The sequence below is a fragment of the Callorhinus ursinus genome, unplaced genomic scaffold, assembly GCF_003265705.2.
Source record: "Callorhinus ursinus isolate GAN/ISIS: 27379988/994484 unplaced genomic scaffold, GSC_fseal_2.0 scaffold65, whole genome shotgun sequence".
NCBI classification, from domain to species: Eukaryota; Metazoa; Chordata; class Mammalia; order Carnivora; family Otariidae; genus Callorhinus; species Callorhinus ursinus.
Genome location: NW_027397127.1, coordinates 867,095 through 882,171, shown reverse-complemented (window position 1 = coordinate 882,171; position 15,077 = coordinate 867,095). Strand labels below are relative to the sequence as shown.

Sequence of the window (15,077 nt, the reverse complement as noted above, 5' to 3'; positions counted from 1 at the left end):
AGCACTTTCTTATTTTTCTATTTTACTTAAACTCCATCTCATACATTCTCGGTTTAATATCTCCTTCATATTTATAGGGAGAAAGAACTTTTCTGGGTTTCATATTTTAGGAACAAGTACAGAGGAGGAAGCTAAATATGTGCTATTAAGCTAATAGCTAACTTTCAATGTATTTAATTTCACATGGAAAACATCCAAAATAGAGTGTAGATAAATAATGAAAAGTACATTCCTTATGTTCTTTGAAGTATTTCTCATGATGGGGGAGACTGAAGTCTAATTTTCATTTCCTCAAAAACCTGATTACAGTCTCTGTATATACATGAGTTTCACCAGTGGGTGGGACATATATACCATTGTAATCAACCCTTGTGTTCTCTAAAAGGGCAACTGGAGTAAGAAATAAAGATAGCAAACTATTTCCACTAAACATGATATTTTGCTTAGTTACCAATAAAAAGAAAATTGCTTCATAGAAAACTTATATTAAAGCTAAATATTAATGTTAATCATATACATATTTGAATTTTGTATTTTCATGTCCTTAACTCCAATCCTGACTAAAAAAATACTGTATTTTAGCTAGATGTTTTTGATCAAATGACTCTTAAATAATGCCATACTAATACTGTGACTTTGGGAAAATCAAGAGATATCCCTCAGAATTAGAGTCTCCTTTATGAATGACTAGCTTTTACTGTGTACCCATCATGATAAGTATTTTAACTTACATTATCTCATTTAGCATCTATTTTATAGGTATTTGTAAATATTAAAGACTGAAATTGAAAATATTTAGTAAACTTTAAGTCTCAATACAATTTTAAGATATTTTTAGTATTGCATTGAACCAAACCTCTGGCTACAGATATGCATCTGAAAATTAAAACCCTCTGCTTCCACCTCTACTAAAACAAATGTTCTGGAAGTATTTTCTTGGTTTTAATATTATAATATAATATATATCTTTTTCTTGGTTTAATTATAATGAAGGTAAATGTCCTGTAGTTTAAGTAGAGTGGGAAAGTTAAATGAGTACTTCCCCAAAATTTATTTTATTTAAAAATATAAAAACAATTTTTGAAGACCACCATTTCATAAGTAATTTTTTTAGCATGCAAGACTATGACAAATTACTGAATTAACTTTTACTGTGGCTCATTCTCCCAAAAGTTTCACTTTATGAAACTCTAACTAGTTATATAAATAGCCAAATGAAAAAGGGAAAATGTGGTGAGGAAATCTAAGACTGTATTTAATTCTGATGTAAAATATTGTGACAATGTGATTAAGATCTATCTAGTTTTTACTGTGAAATAAACAAAGAATCTCAAAAGATATGGCACATGCCATTATATGACACTTGTAGCCCTACCTTATGTCTTCCTGCATTTTTTTTCAGACATGTGTTAGGAATACTTGGGGAAAAAAAAGACAATTTAACAGTACACAAAGGTGATAGTTAATAGGAAAAATAAAAGTACAGGAAGGAAAAACAGTCAGATGGCAAAGGTAAACCTCACCTTACCTTACGTCTTACCTATTGGTTTTTTTTTTTAAATGTTTTATTTATTTATTCATGAGAGTCAGAGAGAGAGAGAGAGGTAGGGACAGAGGGAGAAGCAGGCTCCCCACCTAGCAGGAACCCTGATGCCGGACTCGATCCCAGGACCCCGGGATCATGACCTGAGCCGAAGGCAGACGCTTAACCATCTGAGCCACCCAGGTGCCCCCTACCTATTGATTTTTTAAATTCATGCCTACTAGATGAGAATCATGGGCTTGAGGAAATTACTATATGCTATAAAACAATAACAATAACAAAAATAAGACTAATTATAGTGATAACTGATATATATTTGGGCCCAGCTATACGCCAAACACATTACTCAAATCTTCTGACTTAATCTAGTACAATTACATAAAGTGGGTGCTATTATTTACCTATACAGATAAGGAAACCTAAGTTCAGGTTGTACAGGGGGGAAGTATGGATCTAACCACAAATCCTATATACTCTTCCCTGTCGGCTTTGCTGTGTCACACAAACAATAGCAGTTTCTCTAATTTAATATTTTTACTTTCATTGTTCATCAAAACTTTAGAGCAGTCCTTTATTACAGACGTTATTATCCATACTTAAGAAATCTGGCAGGAAAAAAATGCATATATGTTGACTTGAAAACAATATACTAATAAGTAAAAATTATACAAGAGGTTTAAAATTTTTTCCTTAAAGAAGGACCCAACCCCCTCACATACACTTCAGAAAGAATGACATATTTGGAAACAAATTCAAAGTCACTGTTTTTCCACACAATTTCCTGCCACCATGACTATTTTTCTGAATTTTGAAAGACCAACTACTGCTACTCACAGAAAGTTCTTAATAATTTTTTACCTTGTTGTCAACTAGAGATGATAGAGATATTTTCTACTGTACCATTTAAATTCTTTTGTTGATTTTTTTACTGTTTTTTGGAACATTTTTAGTGGTGGCTCTGGGGCTTACAATGCATCTTTTTATTTTCCTTCTTTTTTAAAAATTAAGACACATTTTATAGACCATAAAACTCACCCCTTTTAAGTATAAAATGTGGTGGGTTTTAGTATATTCATGAAGTCAAGCACTCATCATTATCTAATCCCAGAATATTTTCATCACCCCAAACCAAACCCCATACAAATTAGCAGTCACTCCCTATAATGTGTGCCTTAACTTAAAATAATCAAGATTTATGGGGCGCCTGGGTGGCTCAGTCAGTAAAGCATCTGCTTTGGGCTCAGATCATGATCCCAGGGTCCTGGGATAGAGACCCTCATCCAGCTCCTTGCTTGGCAGGGTGCTTGCTTCTCCCACTCCCCCACTTGTGCTCTCTTTCTAGCTCTCTCTCTCTCTCAAATAAATAAATAAAATCTTTTTTAAAAAACTATCACGATTTATATTAAATTTCAAGTGTGTAGAAATTTTGCTCCAGTGTACTTTACTTCCTTCCCCCTCTGTGCTATTATTGTCATGCAAATTACATCTTTCTACGTTATGACACATCAAAATAGTTTTGTATTATTGTTTATGTAGTTGCCTTTTAAACCATTTAAGAGAAAAGTGTTTTAATACATATAGATTCAAGTTACCATCTAGCCTTTCATTTTAGCTGAAGGATTCCCTTTAGTAGTTATTATAGGTCAAGTATGCTAATAACAAGTTCTGTTTTTGTTTATCTACAAACATCTTCACCTCTTTTTCATATCTGAAGGATAGTTTTACTGAATATAGAATTCTTTGTTGACTGCCTTTGAATTACGTATGTCACCCCAATGCCTTTTGACCTTTGTGGTTTCTGATGAGAAGTCAGCTATTAAACTTTTTTGAGTCATCCCGTATGTGTCGAGTTATTTATCTCATGCTACATTCATAATTTGCTTCTTGTCTTTCAACTGTTTGACTCTGAAGTGTCTTGTAATCCTTCCCAATATGTATCCTAATTGGTGTTCCTTGAGCTTTTTAGGTCAAAATTAATGTTTCCCATCAAATTTGGTTATCAAATTTAGGAAAATTTCAGCCATTGTTTCTTCAACATTTTTTCAGCCTCTACCCCTCTCCCCTCTCTTTTAAGGACTCAAATTATGCATACATTTGATGGTGTCCCACAGACTCTGTTCATTTTTCTTTATTTTTTTTCTTTCTGTTCTTCAGACTGGATAATCTCTTTTGACCTATCTTCAAGTTCATTGATTCTTATTCTGCCTGCTGAATTCCTCTGTTAAGCTCATCAAGTGAATTTATAATTTCAGTTACTGTATTTTTCAACTCCGGAATTTCTATTTGTTTTTACTTTTTAATTTTAGATGAATTTTTGTCTCTTAATAGATTTTACCTATTCAATAAAACATTATCATAGTTTCCTCTGGTTCTTGAAATAATAGTCTCCTTTACTTTTTTAAACATATTTTCATAGCTGATTTAAACTCTTGGTCTAATCAATTGAACATCTGAGCCTCCTCCAGGACACTAGAGAGTGACTACTTTTATTCCTGTCTATGGGCCATACTGTCTTGTTTCTTTGCATCTTGAAAAGTGGACATTTTAAATAATATATTGTAACACCTTCAGAGTCAGATCCCCCTATTCTCAGTGTTTGTTGTTGATGTTGTGTTTTTTTTCTTATTCCTGCTTGCTTTAGTGACTTTCCTAAATTAATTCTGTAGATTCTGTATTTCTTGCCATGTGTAGTTGCTATTTTCTCTGGTAGCTTTTTCCTTTAATTCTTGTTTTTATTTTTAAGCCTGGCTTCTTAGAAATTACCCCTGGATCAGCATAGTTTGTGATTAGCCAATATTTCATTTAATGCTTTAAGCCAGTTATTGTTCCACTCTTTGATTTTTGGGTGAAGTTGCATCTTCAGATTTGGGAGAGTTTACGTGTTAGTCTTAGCTTTTACTTCTTATTTGAGCAGGGCACCAAGGACAGCAAGAGTTGAATTATTGGGTTCCTCTCTGGGCTTTTTTAGGCATGTGCAGAGCCACACATGTGTGCAGCTTTTTAGATCTCCTGGAATATGTTGGAGCTTTTTAAAATCCCCTATATTGGTCTTATTCCTATTACCGAGGTATTCCTTCTTAATTTTTAGCCAGGTTTTTGTTGGTGCCAATGAATTCACAGCCTTAGGAAATTGTAGTGTTACTGAGTCCAACTTACTGCTATTGTTTCAATAATACCCTATGAATAGGACTTCTTCTGAAGACCTGAACTCAGAGTCATGTCAATTAACCACAATGCTCTGGGAATAGGGTGTTTCAAGAAAACGACTCTAAATACAGTGCTGTGGGGATGGAGCTTCATATGGAGCTCCAAAACAAGTCAGGCCCCACTCACTTTCCAAAATTCTGAAATGGTCAATTTTCACCATTTTGCAAATATTTTTATTGCTTTTGTGAGAGAGGCTCCCCCAAAGTCCTCATTTTACCATTCTGGAAGTCCTGCCCTTGGAAATACTTCTTTATACATCTTTAATTACAATGACATTTTAAACCTAGCACCATAACATTATGCTACCTAATAAAATTAAAATGGTTACTGAATTATCATCTACTACCCAGTCTATATTCATTTTTCCCAGTTAACTCAAATTAGGATCTGAACAAGTTTGTTCATTTAAATTAGGACCCAAACAAGGTCCATACATTATATTTGGTTTTTATGAAATAATTTTTAGACAGTCTTGGTTCTGACTCTTAGCACAGGTAATATTTATTAGAGGGAAAAGAAGGTCAAGAAGTACTTTAATTGCAGATGAGAGACTTATACATGTTTATAGGCTAAAAGGACATCACTATAGTTTTTGGCCTATAAGACAACCCTCTTCATGTTCAAAGATCTTGTCCACTATAGTTTTGGTCCGACAAAACAACTCTCCCCGTGTTCAAAGACCTTCTCCAACAACAAGTATTAATTCCAGATTAGCCTAGAGTCCAAGAGAAGAAGCAAAAGTTGAGGCTGGAAAGAATGAATTTAGAAAGGTACCAGGTCAGAGAGAAAAGCTGGAAGAGGGGCGTATCAGAGTTCTTAGAAAAAACCATCTATAATGTAACTTGGGTTTACTTTGTGATGCCAGACTCTAAGTGAATTACTCTTATTTGTGAACTATTTCTGTATTCTGCATTTTTACATTATCTTTTTATTGGTTAATTCTCAGGGATAATAGGGCATTGAAGGCTTAGTTTCTATTTTCTTTTTTTTTAAGATTTTATTTATTTATTTGAGAGTGACAGAGAGAGAGCACAGAGGGAGAGGGAGAAGCAGATCCCCACCGAGCAGGCAGCTCGATGTGGGGTTTCATCCCAGGACCCTGGGATCATGACCTAAGCCAAGGCAGATGCTTAACCAACTGAGCCACCCAGGCGCCCCCCTAGTTTCTGTTTTCATGTTTGCCACTAACTGTGTAATCTAGATGAAGCCACTTAGCTTTGAGCCTCCTTTCCCTGATTTGTAGAATGAGAAGACTGTCTTAGATTCTCTAAAATTGCTTTTATCTCAAAAACAGGATTATTCTAAGGCCTTTCTTAGGTAGATACGTGCAATAAACAGAGATTGTCTTCAATGACTGAGCTTACCCTTTTTGCTTTCCTTACTCTGAAAACCAGGTACCCAAGAACTTCCTTTTTCCCTCTCCCATCATAACTTGTTTTATGGCAAGACTCTAAATCAAAATTAAAGACAGATGCAGACTATATTAACAAGAAATAAATATTACCTTTTCTTCCCACTCAAACTTCAAAATAAAGCAATATTACTGTAATAGGTTTTACTTGTTTTTTGTAATAAGAACCAGTTTCATAAGTGAAACTACCTCAAAAAAAAAAAAAGAGAGAGAGAGGGAGAGAGAGCTCTGAGGGAGTTGAAGCAAAATTGTGTAGTGTGATTGAAAATAGCCATATATAATTTCTAAAAGTTAAATCCTGGAGTAGTCTTTGTCAGATCGGAGCACAAGCTCTTAAATCATCTCAAAATGGAGACAATTTTGAAGATATCATAGAATCATAGCTTTTTTTAACAATAAAGCTTATGTTTGTCAAAACGCTCTTGGGATACTAATCTGATCTTTCGGAGATCACTTTTGCCGAACAATATTATAGGTGCATTCCAAAAATTGCAATTACATATTCACTTATATTTTTTGGTAAGCCAAATCAGATAACTGAAACCAAAGAATTCATCCAGGGACTGGAATTAAACATTTTCCTTTATTAACTCATTAAATAAATCAAACAATTGCCCAAACGTTTTTCACTTTGTAAATCTAATTTTATAGCTATCAGATTTGGTTTCTGTATCCTTTCTAAAATATATAACTAAATGAAATTAAGGCCTTTATTTTACCCAGAAGCTGCTGCATCCCACTCAACCCTGTGCTCAAATTCCACTCTCTCTAGCACTTTAAGAAGCTCTTATGGGCCCAGCAACAACCAGTTAGCCACCAGGATAGAGACGTTCTAACAATGATCAAAGAAAACAAAGGTCATAGTTAAACTATTATAACCCATGTGCCAAGCCACAATGAATATAAAACACATTGAATATCTGCTCTTTTTCAGCACACTGAACAAACAAAACACAGTGGGATATACAAATGTGTTAATCCCAAACTCTGCCTACAAGAGTTTATAATATAATTATATGTACACACATGTGTGTTTGTATGTGTTGGTGGGAAGCAGAAATTTGTATAAAGAGATAATGAACAATGTGGGGTTATGTGCTAATGATGCAATAATGTATTGAACACATAATATATAGTTCAGAAGCTCAGTAGAGGGACACGTCTCCATGATCAGCTGGTGAGCAAAGAGCTCACAATGGCAGCATTTAAATGACTATCATAAAGCAGATGGCATTTTCCCAGCTACCAAATTGCTTCATAAACAGTCCTTTTCATACTTTCTAAATATACTCAAAGTCAACACAACTTTGAGGAAAAATAAAGAAACCCAGTTTAATTATTCATATACTTTTCAGGATTGCATGCTTCTACTAATAGTTTAATAAAAATACAACAGCTTCTATCTCTGTAACTTTTAGAGATATATTTTTATCACACTACTATCTCATACTTGTGAAGGAAAAATAGATACAGTTTAAAATGTCATAACAAATACTATGAAGCAGAAACATGATGGCAAAAACATTATGACAAAAACTTACTAATATATTGATAGAAATTTACCTGTTACTATCGGCCATGTTAAAAATGGCACTAAAACATAAATAAAATGACCATGAATAAAATGAGCAATACATGTACAAGTACCCTTAAAAGGGTTTCTGCTAGTCCCTATAATTAAAAAGTGCTGAGATTAGGTACTAAAAGTTAAACTATCTCCATGTCTTTTCTGGAAATTTTCTTGATTGCCCTTCCCGGCATTCATATTTCATCTATTCTAGTCCAGTTAATTTTATGTTCATGTCTTAAATGACTCATTCTAAATAGTTCATAAGGTCTTAGGGGAAATGGCCTTGGAAGACACCTTCTGGGATCATGTATCAATATCTCAGGTTGCCAAATATTTATTGAAAGTTCACTCGGTATCAGGCTTCATATTTGGCATTAGGAATATAGAGGTGAATAAACAGGGCCCTAGCCCCCAAGGAACTTACTCACTATTTTAAAAATACGTGAATAATTTAAATGTTACTAGCCTTGCATTTTCTAATTTATTGTCACTAGGTAAAACTACTAATTTTCAGCATCAGCCTTGAATAATTCCTGGAGAAATTTCAAAATCAGCAATGACTAAATTCAGTGACTCTGACTAAGGGTAACTAATGGAGAGCTGAGATATCCATTTCTAATTAAAATCCTTGGGGCAAATAATGGTTTTGTAATATCCCTTAGGAAATAAGATGAAATGTAGAAATGTATAATGCCTATGTCTCGTGACAGCAAATGTTTGGCAACAAATAATGTACTGTACCATTTCTGGGTAGTACCGTCGATGTAAGAATTAGTATCATTCCTTTTCCAAAGAGGCTTTTTAATAATGCAAGTGGAATGTATTGGAGGTGCCACGTCAGTCCATCTTTCAATGCATATGTCAGTAAGCATGAAATACCACGAAATCTCAGTGGTATTTTTTGAGGTGTTACAGTGCTACAGAATGTGGGCTTTGGTATCAGATGAACACGGGTTTAAATCCTTACATTACTATCTTCTCACCTGTTGACAGGATTGATGTTTTGCACATGAAATCTCTAATACAGCTTCTTATTCTAAGTAAGAATCCTTTAAACTCAAGCAGGATAAATGCTGCTCATGGATAGTGGGGCCCTGAGCTCATTCAGATTCACATTACAACTACTCTGGAAGGCCACTGGGGAATGGTTATAGCCAAAGGCTAGCAGGTATTTCAAATAACTCTACACTTTAATGAAAATCTCTCTAGTTCTGAGCCCGGTTTCCCTTTGTTAGATGTCAACTTATCTGTAAGAGAATTGGAGGCATGAGGTACAGGACAGGATTTTATAGGTTTACTCAGCAATGAGTTCTGTTTTCTGAAATATGGCAGACGAGGCTTTTTGGAACAACACTACCAAACGAGCACATTAGATATACGTGTGTGTGTGTATGTGTGTGTGTGTACATATCAAAGAACTAACAAGGTAGTAAGGAATTATGAAGGCAAAATTTTAGTCAAGGTTGGAACCCAGGTATAGGGTCAGGATTGAAGCAACTTTTGCCCAATAGATACTGGCTAAACAAGGGAGTTTGAAAGTATGCAGACAGGAACACAAACCAATCATCCTCATTTTAAGTTGGCACACTACAGAACTATACCCTGATGGGAGGGTAAACCTGAACCACACTCTCCGCCGTATGGTTTGTAAGGAAAAGCACCTTGGAGTTGCCTTGGAGAGGGAAACTCTTTTTTATCATTTTTAACCACAAGCCAGAACACACAGTGATTTGTAGTGATCAAAAAATTTCAAGCTATAAATTTAGTTGAGAATAGTCTTGGAATATAGTGCCCAATGCATCAATTAAAAACAAACAAAAAAAGCACACAATGTGACTGACAAAAAGATAAAATTGAAGAGGTACTTCACAAAAGAAATCCAAATGAGTTTGATTACCTTTACATATGCAGTGCTCAAACTTATAAGTAATCAAGGAAATTAAAACTGCAATAAATACCAATAAATAGTCACTAGATCAGCAGAAATTAAAGTGTGATTATACTTGTGTTGCAAACATGTGGAACAACAGGAACTCATACACTGTGGTGGGAATGAATGTAAATTGATACAACTATTGAAAAATAATACAGCATTATAGAGTAATATTAGAAAAGTGTATGCCCCATAATCCAGAACTTCCATTGTTGAGTATACATCCTAGAGAATGGCTTACAACTAAGCACCAACATATGTGTAAAAGAATTATTTGTAGCAGTAATGCTTATAATTACCCCAAACTGGAAGAAATTAAATTATACAAGAAGCAGTAAAATGGATCCTGAAATTGCTGCCTTTAGTAATACAATCCAATATCATACAGATAAGAAAGCTGAGGCACCGGAAAGATACCCCCAAATCACACATATTTTAAGTGACAGAGGTGAGATTTGCCTCCAAGCCATCAAACCCTTCTCATAAATTTGTTCTGTAGGAAATGGATGACACTACGTTAAACTACATGAAGTTCTGAACCTAGTTGGTCTGAAATCACCTTGCACAGTGTAGCAGCCTATTTCTCCCTAGCTTTCTCACTCAAAATGACTTTCTATACTGTCTTCTATTGGCGAAAAAAGTTTCCTCTGCTCTTTTCCTTTAAAAACCTTCATTGCTAAAGAGCCTTGGCTGCTTTTTTATTCTGGTTTTCATTTTATTAAATGACTGTGGCAAAAAAAAAAAAAATCAAAAAAACCACAAAACAAAACGAAAACAACAACAACAACAAAACAGTCTGATTAGCCACAGGGAATGGAAATGATGAAAGCAATTACAACTGTCGACATCGGCCAAGAAATACAATCTTTGGCATGCATTTGTACTAGTCACCCACTTCTGGGCAACAGAGCCTTCCCAAATTAAAAAACCCGTAAGAATCTTTTTCTGGAAGAGGGAACCGGAGAGGGAGGGAGAGAGTGAAAGCAAGTGAGATCTTCCGAGAAAAAAAAAAATTTTTTTTTGTTTTTGTTTCCTATTTCTGTCTCGAAGCCAGACGATCCACTTGCAGTTCTCCCTACCCTCCCTCTCTCTCCATATTCAGCTCCCACTCCCTCGCCCCAGGCACCCACCCCTCCCCTCCTGGTGGGAAGCCCCCAAACCAACAATGCCGAGCCGAGGGAAATAAATAAAACAAATACACTGGTCCAGACAAGCAATTGATAAAACTTTGCAAAAAAGAAACAAAAAAGGAAAAACTAACCAACCTCAACCAACCAGCCCCCGACCCACCCGGGGGCGCCCTCCTACATCCTGTCGCACAAATACACGACAAGCAGTGCGCCGGAGCCAGAGATCAGGAGCCGCCATCATCCGCAGCCAGGAGAGCAGGAAATACCGACGCGGCCCCCACAGATATGGAATCGGTAGTCAACACCGGGAGCGACCCCCAGGATGAGATGCCCAGCTTGGAGGACAGCCAGGTCTTACAGATGCTGCCCGAGCCAGGCCCGCCGCCCAGTGCCCAGTACCTGCCACAGACGCCCAGCGAAGGGGGCCCAGCCAGCACATCGGCGGAAATGGCGGTTGTCGGCCAGAGCAGCCTTGGTGACTCCAGCGGTGACAAGCAACAGCAGCAGCGACAGCTAATCGATTGCATGGTATGTGGGGACAAGTCCAGCGGCAAGCACTACGGCCAGTTCACATGCGAGGGCTGCAAGAGCTTCTTCAAGCGCAGTGTGGGGAAGAGCCCGAACTTCACATGTCACGCCAACCAAGCCTGTCACATTGACCAGCACCACCGAAACCAGTGCCAGTACTGCCGCTTCAAAAAGTGCATCGACGTGGGTATGAAAAGAGAAGCAGTGAACAAGAACAAGATACCGCCCGCCCAGCCAAGCCATGGGCAGTTAGTGCTGACCAACCAGGAATCCCTCATCTCCCACTCCAACCTGTCTGGATATATTTCTCTGCTGCTCCATGCCGAGCCCTATACCCTGTTCGGGTCCGGCAGCCAGTGCGTGCAGCCCAACAATGTCTCGACCCCTGAGAACATTTTCGAACAGGCTGCCCGGGTGCTCTTCGGCATCATTGAATGGGCCCGGAAGATACCCTTCTTCCCTGACCTGTCCATCGATGACCAAGTGGCCCTGCTTCGCCTCGCCTGGTGTGACCTGTTCATGCTGAACTGGGCACAGTGCTCCATGCCCCTCCATATCATCCCATACCTGGCCGCCACCAGCTTACACACCTCGCCGGCGTCCTCCAGCCAGGGGGCCATCTTTATGGACCAGGTACAGATTTTCCAAAAGCAAATGGAGAAGTTCAAAGCTCTGCACGTCGACCCTGCTGAGTACAGCTGCCTCAAAGCCCTGGTCCTGTTCACTTCAGATGCCGCTGGTCTCTCAGATGTAGCCAATGTGGAAAACTTGCAGGAAAAGTACCAGTGTGCTTTGGAACAGTACGTTAGGAGCCAGTACCCCAACCAACCAATGCGATTTGGAAAGCTTTTGCTTTGCCTCCCTTCTCTCCGCACAGTCTCCTCCTCAGTGATAGAGCAATTATTTTTCGTCCGTTTGGTGGGTAAAACCTCCATCAGAACCCTCATCCGGGATATGTTACTGTCAGGTAGCAGTGGTAACTAGCTGTATATGGCAATTCAAAAAATAAATCAAAATAAGAAGGGGCACTGAAACAGAGAGAGAGAAAAGGCTAAAGACTGGCTTGTTTGCTTAAAATTCCTTCTGTTAGAGGATAGATGTTACAAGTTTGCTCAAAGAAGAGAGGGAAAGAATTTAATGGACTGTGAGTTTAAAAAAAAAAAAAAAGACTGTTTACAGAATACCAAAAAAAAAAAACCCACAAAAACAAAAACCCAAAAAAACTCCTGTGTGGGTCAGAACAGCCTGCTAATTATTTTTGTATAAAAAGGACATTAGCCTTTCTTTTTTTTTTTTTTGGTTAACTTTTGAAAAATATTGCTAAATGGATTTAAGGAGATTGGAAGAAAACTAGCAGAATGGAGAAAGTAAGTCTTTTTGTTTTTCCAAACTATTCATTGGCCTTTGTCTATGTACTTCTGGCTGTTCTTTTCTCTGCTGTTCTAGTTCCAAACCAGTTTATTCTGTGGTTCTATAGTAAGTTTTGGTATAATCTTGGTATTTTAAATGCTGTGTATCCTTAAAATATATGTTCTGCAAGAATTAAAACTGAGTCCATGAAAATATCTCAGGAAGACATCAAACTTTAAAAGGCAACTCAAAGATGATGGAAACACACTTATAAGTGGTATCCAAAAATTTTACGTGAAATTGAGCACTCTTATTTGAGAACTGAAGGAACCACATACAACACTTAGCTTCCCTTACCCTGCCTCTCCCCTCAAAAGACACCATGACTAACCTAGATTTTTAAAAATAGTTTAGAGAATGAACTGTGGGATTTATTGGCAGCAAGGAATGTGACTAAGACGCATGGTGTCGTTTTGAATAAAAAGTGAATTTTTGTCACTTGAATTGAGTCCCACTTAGTTCTTGAATTGTTATGAAAATCCTATATTTATGTTTGGAAATCCTTTAATTATAATTGTTGGCATTATCTCCTTTAAAAAAAAAATGTGATTGAAATCGGCATGGCCAAATAACACTATCTGCACTCATAGGTAACATGATTGATTCAGTATCTTAGAGTTTACAGTTTGTTTGTTTTTAAATTAAAGTTTTTTTTTCTTAAGTGCAATATTTCAGTATACTGTAAAAGTTATAATAACTGAACTATTTGGTCAAGTGTTATATTCCAAGAAAATTGAAAGTACTCAGAAATTAAAGTGTTATTTATTTAATGTCTTAAAAACTAATCTTTTTCTGAGCCACCCTATACCCCAAATGAGGGTAAACCATCTACCCTTGGCCTGGTCCCCCAGGGAATTCCATACCACACAAACCCACCAATTTTGAAAGAGCCTTCCAAAGTTTCATGGAAACAAATAAGTAGACACAATGCATCGATTTATATATGCAGAGAAATTTCTCTCAGGATTGTATTTTAGGATTTTAAGAAGGTAGATGATAGGGGAAGATGACAAGCATGTCATGAACAATTTGGTCACAAAAATCTCTTTATGATTTCCCAGGTCAGAAATATCTACCTGTTGGTATGGGGAAAAAAAGACTCAAAAGTTTACTGATGCTTGAGAGAAATCGTCTTAAGTATAAGAGATTGAATTAAGTTAAATAATCTGGAAAAAGAAAGCTATAAAATGACCATGTAATTTTGGTCTAAAAGGTGTACGTTTTTCTAATTTCTCAAAGCGAGTTTTCTTTCCATGCAGAAAGAAACATATCAAAGCTAAATTTTTTAAATTGAAGTGTAATTGAAATACGGCATGATGTTAGTTTTGTGTGTACAACATAACGATCCCACATCCTCACCGACACTTGTTATTTTTTGTCTTTTTGATAATAGCTATTTTGATAATTAAGGAGGTGATACCTCACTGCTGTTTTGAGGCATATTCATATTGCCCTGATGATGAGTGATGTTGAGCATCCTTTCATGCATCTGTTAGCCATCTGGATGCTCCTGTGGAAAAATGTCTATTCAGATCCTCTGCTTATTTTTAAAACAGATTTCTTGGGGTTTTGTTGTTGTTGTTGGGTTATGGGAGTCCTTTAAATATTTTGGAAATTAGTCCCTTAGTGGATATATGATTTGGAAATATCTTTTCCCATTCAGTAGGTTGCTTTTTTATTTTGTGGATGGTTTCTTATCCTGTGCAGAAGCTTTTTAGTTTAATGGAGTCTCATTTGTTTATTTTTGCTTTTGTTACCATTGCTTCTATAGTCATATCCAAAATGATGTCCCTTAGACCAATGTCCAGGAACTTACCACCTACGTTTTCTTCTAGGGGTTTTATGGTTTCTGGTCTTACATTCAAGTTTTTACTCCATTTTGAGTTCATTTTTTCTCCATTTGTTTGTTCCAATGTGAAAATATTTGTTTATTCATTTTTACAAATGTATTATGGTAATATAAGATATGAACAATGTGAAAACCTGGATGGGAAGATACGATAACTCTATTATTTTTGCAACTTTTCTGTATATCTGAAATTATTCCAAAAATAAAGTTCTTTAAAATCTGTATGTAAGTGTGCATTCTTCCTTTCTGTATCTTCTTATTATATTCCACTAGGGGTGCCTGGGTGGCTCAGTTGGTTAGGCATCCAACTCTTAATTTCATCAAGGGTCGTGATCTCAGGGTCATGAGATCAAACCCCATATCAGCTCCAGGCTCAGGGCAGAATGTGCTTGAGATTCCCTCTCTCCCTCTCCTTCTGGCCCTCATTCTTCTCCTGTGCTCACTCTCTTGAAAGAAAGAAAGAAAGAAAGAAAGAAAGAAAGAAAGAAAGAAAGAA

At 36.6% G+C, this 15,077-nt stretch overlaps 1 protein-coding gene and 1 pseudogene across 1 annotated transcript in view; both read left to right on the top strand.

Annotated features, from left to right (window-relative positions):
• HTR2C (5-hydroxytryptamine receptor 2C) overlaps positions 1–15,077 on the top strand; it is a 272,709-nt gene that overhangs the window by 163,506 nt on the left and 94,126 nt on the right. The gene's annotated exons all lie outside the window — the stretch shown is intronic.
• Positions 11,058–12,977, top strand: LOC112810172 (COUP transcription factor 2 pseudogene; annotated as a pseudogene).